A 12,864-nucleotide genomic window follows, 5' to 3' on the forward strand; every position below is an offset into this window, starting at 1 on the left:
TCTCCCGTGATCTCACATGCAAATTGAGAAAAGCAATAGATTTTGAGAATCTTAGAGCTAAGATTCTCAAAAATAAAAAATTCCCCTATTCACAGGTCAAAACTATGACTTCTCAGCTATTTTTTCTCACCAGTAGCACTGAAACCACAGAATATACTTAATACTTTAACGGCTAAAGGTTTTTGTTGAACAATATTATCTCAACTTCATTTCAACTACTACATGATTAAGATCTGTATTAGTTGAAAAGCAAAAATGAAGTCCAACATCAAGAGTAATAATAAAGGTAAAGAGAATAAGAAATGACAACATACATACAAGAAGGTAATTTAGAGGACAATTCCCTCAGCAATTTATAAATGGGTGTTTGCCTTTCGTTCTACACCCAACTAAAACAACTAAAGAAACAACACTTTCTATTTTCGTTTTTACGGAACTACATCTAATTATGATGAGCATTGTATACTCATATTAATGGTTTTGGATTCAACACCTGCGCACCATTTAAATCCAATACGCTATCTAGAACCGCTCCTATGCGTAATGAACTATCATTATCGGGTCTTCAACAGTTTAAAGAACCAATTTTTCTCTTAAAGATGTGTTCCCACCCAATCTTTTTCCATCCATTCCTCCATAATGACATGATGTCTTTCTTTTTCTTAATGACTAAAAATAGAAGGTATGAGAAACACGTGATTATGAGTTTCAGAAACGGCTTTCCTCCATCTATAGATGATGTGCTTAGATAAGTCTCCCAGACTTGCACGATTTTATGGGCATCCTTGACCTTGAAGATGGTTTCTGAGATTAGGTATTCTGGCAAGGAGAAAGCTTTTGAGTAAAAGTGAACATGTTATGAGAAATAATAAGTAGTCTTGTACGCTCAATATTATTACTGAGATCATGTTAAAATGCCGAAAGCTTTGTCGTTATTTTTATGCTTAGAAACTTTAAAAATGTTTTTTTGATGTCTGTTTAAAGGTCTTTATCAACAACTTCTCAAAAAAACCACCCTTGAAAAGTTCGTCGAAGCTATCGTCAATATTAGTTGATATGAAGCAAATGAGTAAGAAATGAAGTTAAGACGCTGGTGCAGAAAAACTTCAAACATCTTGTCATTCTATGCTTTGACATACTTTGTACTGGTGTCAGTGGCGCAGCGAGGGGGGGGGATGATTTCAAATTCTAATACAGTAATTTATGCATATGAGAGGGCTGTTTTGATCAAAAAATTCCGTTCAGAAAATAATTTTTAATCAAAAACCCCCCTCCAGAAGGTATTTTTGATTTAAAAAAATCCTCCTGCAGGTATTTTTCATCAAAAAAAAAAAAAAAACCCCCTCCAGAAGGTATTTCTGGCTGCGCTAGTGACTGGTGTATCACATGAAGTGGAATCAAATGCCATTTTTTCTCAACAACAATTAGTCTATCTCCTATGCAAGATAAATTTTGTTTTGTCTTTATTATGGTTACCCAGTGATCCCAAAAACCAATGTTAGAATAGCCATTTTCTCATCATTTTTTAAATTGCACAACTTTTGAATATTCTAGAGTAACGCTTCATTTAAAAATAAGAGGAAATTCAAACTATTTGATCATCATCTGATAAAAAATTGAGATAAAATTTTGGTTTGAAAATCAACCTGGAAGGAAAATTTATCCACAATTCAAGCCAAACGCAAGGATTTGAGACAGCAGCTGAGAGCTCCTTCCATTTTCCGAAGTAGAAAGCTCAAAACGATCCAAGGATATTTACTTCAAGAAAACAAAAGCAAGAAAATCTTTTGAAAAATATCTGCATAAGAGGAACAAAATGAAACCAGTTTGAACTGCCGATCAAAGCAATTCAACATTTCCTAAAAGAAAAGGAAAACAAACGCAAAAAATGGTAAATTATTTTTGAGACATTTTCGCACGAATTGCTTTCGTTTTTTGTATTTTATTTAAGAAAAAAAAAAAATCAGGAAATGCGCAAACGTTCGCATTGTTCTTTCTCCCTAGTGGTACGGTGAAAAATATCGCGCAGTTCTTTTGAAAAGCCGCGGAATTCGTCAATGCATTTCCTAGTTGGTTCCATGACAAGAAAGAAGCACCTCTTCTTTAGTAGTGCATATGATTTTAAAGACGGATGGTTCGAACAAAAGGATGGTATTCTTGAAATTTTAACAATAGGTGTTACTTCAACGAAGGTTAGACGAACTTATTCCTCTGTCTGCGAGGCTCTTCAAAGTGGAACTGTGCTTTCTGACCTTAGCTGATGAATTATGCCAACGGTTGATGTATTTTTAAAGGCTAGTTTTAGAGTTGCAATAAATAAAAAATAACTCTCTTTCATTGTAATATACTCAGCTCTTCTTTTGCAGTTGTCAGCAGTTTTTATGTTTTGAATCAACTAACCTTGTTGTAGCAATAAATTGGAGAATTTTCATAAAAATGATATTCTACATAAGATGTGAATAAAATTTGCAATGAAAGTGAGGAATTTTAAAACATTTTTTTTTTTTTTTTTGTATTCGGTGGAGTTTTTAAAAACACGTTTTATGTCAGTGATAAAGGAAGAAATATTGTGATGCGATGGTCATTGTTTAGTTAACGCTTCTAAAATGTATATTGTTTACCATAACTTATTAAAGAGCAATATTTAGAATTGCTGACTGTTATGAAAAAGCCTCATTGAAAGTCAAGTCAAGTGTGTTACAATTTTACAAAGAATAAAGAAAATGCTACTGACTTTCAAAAGGGTTTAACTACTCTTGCCAGATGCCCCGATGACCGGGACAGTCCAGGTTTCAGACAAATCCAAGTGTCCTGGGACAGGTCCCGTAATTGAATAAAAGAAATGCATTCAACACTTTTGATATGCTCATTATTATAAGAATCAAAAACGACAGCTAGGAGTTAAAATTGATTGTGGCTGCCCCCCCCCCCACCCGCCCCCAAAAAGTGATTGCTTTTAAAGGTCACACGCAAGTGTTAAAATCAGCAAATGTAGTTACTATACTGTAATATTTTGTTCACCAGTATCATTGCTTTCTAAAACAAGTGAACTAATTATTCCCAACGGAAATTTTGGAAATCACAACGAAGTGTGTATAGAAGAATCGAAAAGAACATTTGCCAAAATTTTTCATTTCCAATTTTTCATCTCTCAAAATGTTAATAACAACTGATGTTGAAATTGGCCGCTGCCTGTCACGTTCTTTTTCCAAATCGACCAAAACTGCATTTTGAATCCAATATTTTTAATTTTCATTGTTTCTTACCAGCCAGAAATTCAACAAATGAAAATTTTCTTTATTGTAGTTAAAATCAACAGACAGTTTCAAAACTGTAACATTTTGTTAACCAGTATCATTACTCCTTAAAACAAGTGGACTAATGATCCCCAACGGAAATTTGTGAAATCACAATAAAGTGCGTATAAATTAAAAAAATCAAGAAGAAAGTTTTCCAAAATTAATCACATAGAGGTCTACGAAATGTAGACAACTGTTCTTCAATTCGGCCCCTGTATGTCACGTTCTTTTTCAAATCGATCTAACTTACGTTTTCAATCCAATGTTTTTTACATTGTTTCTACACTAGCCAGCAATTCAACAAATAAAAACTTTCTTCATTGTAATTAAAATCAGCCAACAGTTACAAAACTAACATTTTGTTGACCAGTATCATTACTCCCTGCTCTGCAACAAGTGAACTAATTAGTCCCAACGGACATTCGGAAAATGACAACGAAGTGTGTATAGATTTTAAAAAATCAAGAAAAATGTTTTCCAAAATTAATCAATCACATAGAGGTCTACGAAATGTAAACAACTGTTCTTCAAATTGGCGCCTGTATATCACGTTCTTTTTCAAATCGATCTAACTTACGTTTTCAATCCAATATTTTTTACATTGTTTCTACACTAGCCAGCAATTCAACAAATATAAACTTTCTTCATTGTAATTAAAATCAGCCAACAGTAACAAAACTAACATTTTGTTGACCAGTATTATTACTCCCTGTTCTGCAACAGGTGAAATAATTAGTCCCAACGGACATTCCGAAAATTACAACGAAATGTGTATAAATTAAAAAAATCAAAAACACAGTTTTCCAAAATAAATCAATCACATAGAGATCTCACAAAATGTAAATAACAACAAATCTTATAATTGGCCACTGCTTGTCACGTTCTTTTCCAGATCGATCAAATTTACATTTTCAATCCAACGTTTTTTAGTTACATTGTTTCTACACCAGCCAGCAATTCAACAAATAAAAATTTTCTTTATTGTAATTACACATGAAAAATGCAAAATAACAATGCACGAAGGCTGAAAGGTGTGTGCAGTACTACTTCTTTCTTTCTTAACCTTGAATGGAAATATGTTCTTTGGAGCAGCGCGGGAAAACACTTGCAATTTGAAACGGTCTAATTGATGATCGTCCTTAACTTTTTTTTTCTATCAAATAATTTGTTGAGCTACCTTTTATTTTCATAAATAATTGAGGAATTAGTGCAAGGTTAATGAATTATAATATCTAAATTGTTTTATCATTATCAGCACTTTTATCATTACTCTTTTCAGCAAATCATTTTTTGTAAGAGCGATTTGTCTTCTAATCAAGATACATGTTTGCTTCGCTGAACAAACTGTTTTTTCTGCTTTCGTTTTGTGAACTCGATAAAATTGTATTACGTTTTTTACTGGGGTATTGTAATTTTTTTGTTGCGAAAATAAGATTAGATTTTGACTCTACTAACAAGCCGGAATTTGAAAACTTTAATTAGCTAAACATATTTCCTATTTAAAACTGTTAAAACTGAATAAATACCTTTGTGCTTGAAAAGTAAAAATAAGAAATAACAAGGTATAATTGTACAAAAATTGCAGATAACTGCAAACACGTGTTTCGGGGTTACAAGGAACCCGTTTTGGTGGATGTCTTTTCATCCATAAACTCATTTGTTTTGCATTGAAAAAGGGGTTCCTTGTTGCTCCAAAACACGTGCATGCAGTAATCTGCAATTTTTGTGTAATTTTTCGTTGTTATTTTATATTTTTACAGTTCCTATTTGTCAGCATTTCACTGACTGTGGTTTCAGTTTTAATTAATCTGTGGGCAATTCCACAAAAAAGTGGACATGAGGGTTCAAATTAAAAAAAAATGTTTTATTGCTACAAGTAATACATCAAATTAAAGCTAATAACATGAAATTTATGAATTTATCAAGAAAATTTTCATAAAAGTGACCTTTTTGTTATTTTTTGAGCCTATAGTTAACGTAATATAACAAACTTGTATTTAGGAAAAACATAGTATTTTCACTCCCCAGGATTACTATTTAAAGCAGGAGAATTTTGTATGTGTGTGTGTGTATATTACTATTTGTGACATTTGTCTATTCTTTGGAACACTTAATTTTTCATAACAAAATATTTAACAGGATTTTTAGTATAAATAAACTTATAAGGTATCGCTGTATCACACCCGTCACAAAAAGGATGTTTAAGTTACCATAGCAAATGCATTCTTTCATGGAAAAATTATAAAACTTTCCAAAGTTCTAATGTTCGCAGGTCTTAATAGGAGTACAATGTTTAAATTTGATCAAATATTTATTCTCTGGGAAAATTTGGTGCGACAGGTGTGACAAACGTTTGTGACGGGTTTGATAAAAGCATTGGGATAGGTATGACAGCATTTAAAATAGCTTTTAAATTTTTTTAAATGTAATAGAAGATTAAACCATTTTATTTCTAAACAAATTAGCATTGTAGTTTTTTTAAAAAAATTGAAAATCTTATAACTTGACAGATTTGAATTATTTGTGTTTCAATAATTTTTTGGTTATTAAGTGAGTGACTTTTATTTAATTCTTGAAACATTTCAAAGGACTAAAATAGCTTTAAAGGAAATAAATAATCAATTGCACATTCCCATAATTACTCTGTTTTGTGAAAATGCCTCAGTCAAATTTTTTTTTCATGAGACAAAAAATAATATCGGAGACACTGGAATTGTACAACAAGTAAACGTTGCCCAAAATTGTGGCACAGGTTCTCAGGATGCAATATCAAGTCTCATTAATCAATTATCACATTTACAAGTTGTGCATGGACAAAAGATAATACAATTTGCTCCCTTAGGTAAGGCTCCAATCATGACAAATATGCCCCATGGGATATTTTAAAATGTTAGCATAACTGATCTGAAAACGGAATTGTCTTTACTATGAAAAGTGAAAAATGTTCTGATTTCTGAAAAGCTCAATCAAAAATGATGTATAAAAATCAAACTAGTGCTTTTTTCAGGGACAGGAGATTATCAACCGACATGAGATTAGAGTTTTTTTACCATTTTGTATAGAACGCGACAGTAGTCGTATTTGTGGGGTGCTAAATGCAGTCAACATTGTCAAATTAAGGTGTCAAATCAAACTGCTTTTTATTTATTTAATTGTGCAGTGACGATGACAAGAATTGATCTGCATATTGAAGCAAACACTGTAGTCTGAGAGAATATCGTGTGCAAGTTAGAATTAATGAAGACATGAAGTTCAGAAGAGTGACAACTTTTGGGAAAGCAGTTCTGATAATGTTTAGGCTGAACAGACTGCACAGTTTACATTGTAAAATATAGCTGTCCCTGAAACTGAATGCTATATCTTACTCCCAGTCAGATTATATGAACACCTGATGTAGCTTTTTTTTTTTCCTTTTCACTAACCGCCAAACGCAACGTAGAACAAAGCACTACATTATTAGTATTATGTTACTGTTTTACATATTAACTTTAAAAAGAAAAAAAATGAGTAAAGATATGCAAGCTAATCGATGACCCTGTTGATTTTTCCCTGTAAAAGGTGATAATTAAAAAAAGAAATTGTTTATTCTCATTAAAAAAAGCTACACTTGACCTAATTTCGTTAGCGGCTATTAAAGACCAGTTAAACTAAATGTACACCCAATACTAGCTTTTTTTCTTATGAAATGTGATTTATGTTCACTATTGTCAAGTTTGTCATCTGTACCAATCACTATTCTTTTAGATATGACTCATCTAAGTAGCGGATTTGCACAGTGTCACATCCGTCACAAATTTTGTCACATCCGCCACATCACGAAAAAATCCTGTTCAGTAAAAAAATTTAAATTCATCATACATATAATGCATTAAATTTCATTTGAATGTCTTTTAATAGAAAAAAATGCTATAGTTATGAAACATTAAAATATTCACACGAATTTCTAGAAATGCAGATGAAAACTCATGTCTCGTAAACGTCACACCCGTCACAAGATTTAAAAAAATTCTTTAAAAAAGTTGAAAGGTTCTACAGTTTTGCTTTAACTCAATTACTCGAGTTAATGCACAGTTAAGCATGATTAAAATTCTTTGTTAATGTTTTTTAACTGATTTAGTGCTCAAAATGTTGGTTTAACCAGTAAACATAGTGTGAATGTCACACCCGTCACAATGGAATTGCCCTTATTCATTTTTAAGAATGCCATCAATAACAATTACTTAATTAAAGTTGGCTTTGTGTTGGAAAAGTAAAGTAAGAAATAGCAACGTATAATTGCACAAAATTGTAGATTATGGATGCCTTGTAATCCCGAAACACGTCTTTGCTGTAATCTGCAATTTTGAGCAACTATACGTTGTTATTTTTTACTCACTCAATTGCTTAACGTTTAGGCGACGTTTTTGTAAAGTTTAAGGTAGAAAATGATTTGAAAATAAATCATTGAGTATGAATACTGAAATGAAAAAAATAAGGTCACAGACGAACCATATATGATACATCAAGAAAGAGAGAGAGAGTGAGAGACGGAAAAAAGGAGGGAAACAGATGATGCTGAAAAATAGTCCTTTATCACTCTTTTAAACCTTATTTTATCTAGTTCTTTATGGTGTCAAAGTAATAGATAATTCTAAACAAGAGTACTTTCCGTTATAGGTACGTTACGACGCGTTTTCAATCTTGGCTAAGCAGATCCTAACCACAACATTAGGACGCTACCAAGTTAGGTATGCTTCAACTATAGTTATGCCTAAATTTTTAGTTCGCATCTACACCCCTTGGTTTCTGGGTGCTTCATTGTTGCTTATCAGATAGTGTTTCCTCATGAATCGTATTCATATAGTTGAAGGAATTAAAATTTGAGTTGTATAGAATTAAACTGCCAAAATGAAAAATTATTCGTTCGCAAAATAATGTGGGCACACACACGCACACATATCATATTACATGATGCATCTTGATAAGATTTCATGCTCATTTTTTCCGGTGCTTTAATCTTTAGTGCAGCTATTTCGGTATGCGGATCATAAATCATGTGTCTTAACTCCTTTTCCATGAAATCAGGGCGATGCTTGCATGCGTAGTAATTTAATGGCGATAGAAATATCATTAATACCGCTAAATAAAAGGACCGTTCATGTTATGTAAGGGATTTCCCGTTTTGGGTGTTGGTCCTTCGCTAAGCAGGATCAAATGAGACGGCGTAGTTCCAATGAAGAAATATCTCGGCGGGGGATTCGCTGCAGGTGGTTGAGGACGTGATTGTGATATGGCCTTCGATGATAGGCACTACCAATGGAATCTCCCATCATTAGAATATAAAGGTTCTTGTTGGAAGGAGTGCCTACTTTGACTGATAAGATGTATTTGTATTTGGCAGTTAAAAGTTTTATTTAAGTTTATATGATGCAATTCTCGAAGTTTTACCTCTTTTGGTGGTATCGGAGTGAAATTTCAACACACGACAGAAGTAATAAAGCGGAAGTGTCGTCATAAATAAGCCATCAATCTCCTAAGTACAAGTTCTGCCTTTGTTGAGATTGCTTCTACACACATTTTATGGTTCTCTTTCGAATCCTCTGGATCCCCAAATAAAAATATAGATCATAACCACTGTTCCCAGAAAATTTTCAGCTTTGTTTATAATCTAAAACTGCTGAGTTTGAATCGGTTTTTCATAAAACGGCAGAAAAAACAAGTTTTAAATGAAGAAACTGAACCTATTGACTCGTGACGCTCTGGAGTACTTAGAAAAACTCACGAAGAATAGCAATTGCGCACTTTAAGAACAGTCCTCTGCAACAGACCTATCCATTGTTACCCAAAACATTCTACAAAGACTCCAAATATGTTAGCTCCTTGTTTCATTGCATCAACTGTATAAGGAACGTGAACTCTTGCTGCTGTTGTTGCACGTCCTAATGACTAGCAGTGCTAAACCAGGTTCATGATATCATACACCCTCAAAAAATCCAACACCGTTAAAGGATCGTCAGTTAAATCTTGTTTCGAGAGCCACAACCACGCGAGAATGTGTTCTGATGAAGCCTGCTCAGAAGAACAGTTGGAACAAATTTCAAAGTTCTTGGATCCCTCAGAAAATTTCATTGATTTAAGGTGACCACTTCGAAGGCAGTCACGAATAGTTTGATCCTGTCTATTAAAACCCAGAGCCAGGGATACTCCAGGGCGAGAACATTGATACCAATGGTGCTCTGGGGAGACAATTCCAGGGTCTTATTCTTTATTTTTGAGAAAATCTCCAAAAAGGTGAGGGGTGCTGACGGCACAAAGGGCTCTCAAGCATCATTCTTGGCCAAAGTGTCCGCTACCTCATTTCCGTCGAGATCGACGAGGGAAGGAACGTAAACTTTACTTTTATACCAAGTTTTTTTTTATGTTTCGGAGATTTCCGAATACAGTAGTAAAAAAATAATTGCTCGCTCAGTAACGGACGTACTCATAATATACAGGTTGTCTGAAAGATCCTTCGCACATTTTAAAATCTCATAGAAAAATAACAAATTGTCGTATGAATATATGGTTTGCGACATAATACTTCATAGGTTCAAGAATTTTTTATGACATCGCAAATAAAAAAAAAATGAAAGAGAAAAAAAAGGTAATCGCTGTATCATCCCAGTAAGAAAAGCATGCCTCATGTGAGGTGTTTAATCATTTTATTAAGCAGAAAGCAATACCTTTCATCACCAGAGTTCAATGTATGTACCGTTTGTGGACATGGGATGAACTTGAGTGCCGTTTAGATGTGGTTCGAGCAACATCGGTGCACACATTGAACTCTAGTAATGAAAAGTATTGTTTTCTGTTTAATTAGACACCTCACATGACGCTTGTTTTCTTGCAATGACGATACAGATATAACCTATAATCACACTTTTTCTTCTTTATTTCTTTTCTTTTTCTTTTTTTCCCCTTTTTACGATTTCATAAAACATTCTTGAACTCGTATGGGGTAAGTATTATGGCGCAAACCGCATATTCATACGACATTATGTTGCTATTCTATGAATTTTGAAATGTATCATACATTTTTCGGACAACCTGTAAGTCAAGTACTGAACCAAAACCTTTTTTCTTAAATATTGTTTTGAAAATTTAAAAATTTAATCGCATTTTATAAAACTAGCGTTCACATTCTTCCTAAAATCGACGCCATGAAACAAGCAAACTAGTATATTTAGACCCTTTGTATGGTGTTTTGATCACTAATTATTGCCCCTCTTGAAACGGAATCGCCCTTAAGGAAAAAAAGAAAAAACACGTTCAAGAACTGATAGATTCTTTACTCATTCGATGTTATCTTTAGCAGCACGAAATTTTCTTGAAAAACAAGATTTAATCAGCTCTAAATGCCATTTCTCCATTCAGATTATCCAAAGCTAATGATATAAGTGCAAGTGGAATAGTGGGATTTTCAAGAAGATTATTCACATCATGTAGTGCGAATATGATTTTTAATGGTACTTAGGCTTTTAAACCTACATTAGCATGGTGCATCATGGAGTCTTAAGAAGTGCCAATAAAAAGCTACACTATATCTTTGGAAAGTCTACTATAATTTGACGAAGAACAAAAGAGTAATCACTGGATTAAACAAATGAGCTAGGATATTGCAAAAAATGATGTTGTTTAATAAGTCACTTGCCAATACGGAAGAGCTAACTGATGTAAACTCAAATACATTTTGACTGTATGAATATTATTTTTTGTAAAGTGATCTATGATTATGAATGAACCATCTATCATTCTAATACTTCTTCAATCATAATTCGATGTCTTACCAGTAGCCGGTCGAAAGAAGCTGCAGGCTATTAATGGCATAGGCTAAGATATCTCAAACGGGGCAAAGCTGAAACTTTCCCGAAAGTAATCAATTAAAGGTTTATGGAAATTTATTTCGATTAATCAATGATTTTTATCCAGAGGGAGAAAGGAACCTACTCATGATGCTCTGGCGGAATTTAAATTTCAAATGATTGCGATGGGGAACATGGTTGATGATGTGTCTACATAGTTCCAACCATGGTTATTTGCGAATTAACTGACAAGACAACTTGATGTTTTATCAATGCTTAGAACAGTGACAAAAAATAGTTTATGAGCCCATAGGACTTTTCACGCATTCGCCAAGTACTCCCGGAATTATATTTCGACAAATTTTCTTGATTTAGCCAAAAGTCGTAATTGACAAGTGCTTATGAAAATTAAGTCAAAATATTAGTGAGGTTTTAGCTGAAAACAGTTTTTATATTTTTCATGTTGTATTAATGAGATTGCTACTAGTCATGTTGCTGTTAGATTGCCATATTGCTAGAAATATTAACACACTAGATGTGTTTTCGCTTCTTTTCAGCTTCATTTTATGTTAGCGTAATGCATTCGTTTTTGTCCCAAATTGACATTAGAACAACAGAGTGTCATATTTTGAAAAAATAAACAAACCAACAAAACATCAAGAAATCGAAAACATTTCAATTGGTGAAACATTACAGATATTATTATTATTCGTTTATTTTAGGATTAATTGACTTGCTAATCAATTATGAAACTAGTATTACTTTACATTATTAATGCTCTTAGTAGTATTAGTGTAACTATATATTTTTATGTGCTAATACTATATACTTGAATTTCCAATAAAGTGAATTAGTCCTATTTTTGGCAGCGTTGCACTTTTGGATGTTAACGATTAATTTATCAACTGATTTAAAAATGTAACAGTTGTATAAAAAAAAGCATATTTCTTCAAACTAAATTACTCCATAGTAATAAAAATAACACTGAGAATTTACATAACAATGTTTACTGCTTTCGCACTGTCGAGTTTTAGTTTCGGATTTCCAGCAAATCGTCAACAAAATTGATTTTTTATCTTGGGTTATTAATTCTGAAATTTAAAGAAACAAAATCCTCTTTGTGAACTATTAGCACAGTACACTGCGGCAAATTCACTTATTTTTACAATCTTAACATTATTTCTTGCGTCTTTTAATAATTCACCCTATGGCAATGGATCAAAAACAGACGGTCACTTTGATCCAAAATGGCGGATGCGTCGGCTCCCTAGTTATAGAAGCGTTAATTTTAGTGAAGTCTCGTAATAAAACTACACTAACTTTCCAATGAGAAGAGAACAGTGTCACATTATTGCAGTGTGTGTGCTAAGTTGCGATGAAACTATAAAAAGTCATTTAGGCTAAATGTTATCCATGTGAATAAACTTTGCGCCATTAACGATGGAAACTAATTTTTAAGTAATAACTTTTGTAGACACCATGAAAAGCCCAATGCTGCCCTCTGCAAGTTATAATATCTCAGTTTTCTACTTTCTATTTTATAAAATAGAAAGGTAACTGTTTATTGTAGCAAAAAAAGACTTCTTTTGCACTTTTGTGCGTGGAAGGGGAGGAGGGAGGGCAATATGCTCTCTACTATTTAATTGAGTTGTTATAAAATTGACACACACACACAAAAAAAAAGCAAGTTACGGTACTAGGTATGTGTAAACAGGGCGATTGCACAGAGGCCCCGCAAGAGCTGG

General features: G+C 33.1%; 1 protein-coding gene across 1 annotated transcript in view; it reads left to right on the plus strand.

Moving 5' to 3' along the window:
* LOC129217818 (dual oxidase-like) overlaps positions 1–12,864 on the plus strand; it is a 264,773-nt gene that overhangs the window by 162,290 nt on the left and 89,619 nt on the right. The window lies entirely within an intron of this gene.

The sequence above is a fragment of the Uloborus diversus genome, chromosome 2 (genome assembly GCF_026930045.1).
Source record: "Uloborus diversus isolate 005 chromosome 2, Udiv.v.3.1, whole genome shotgun sequence".
NCBI classification, from domain to species: Eukaryota; Metazoa; Arthropoda; class Arachnida; order Araneae; family Uloboridae; genus Uloborus; species Uloborus diversus.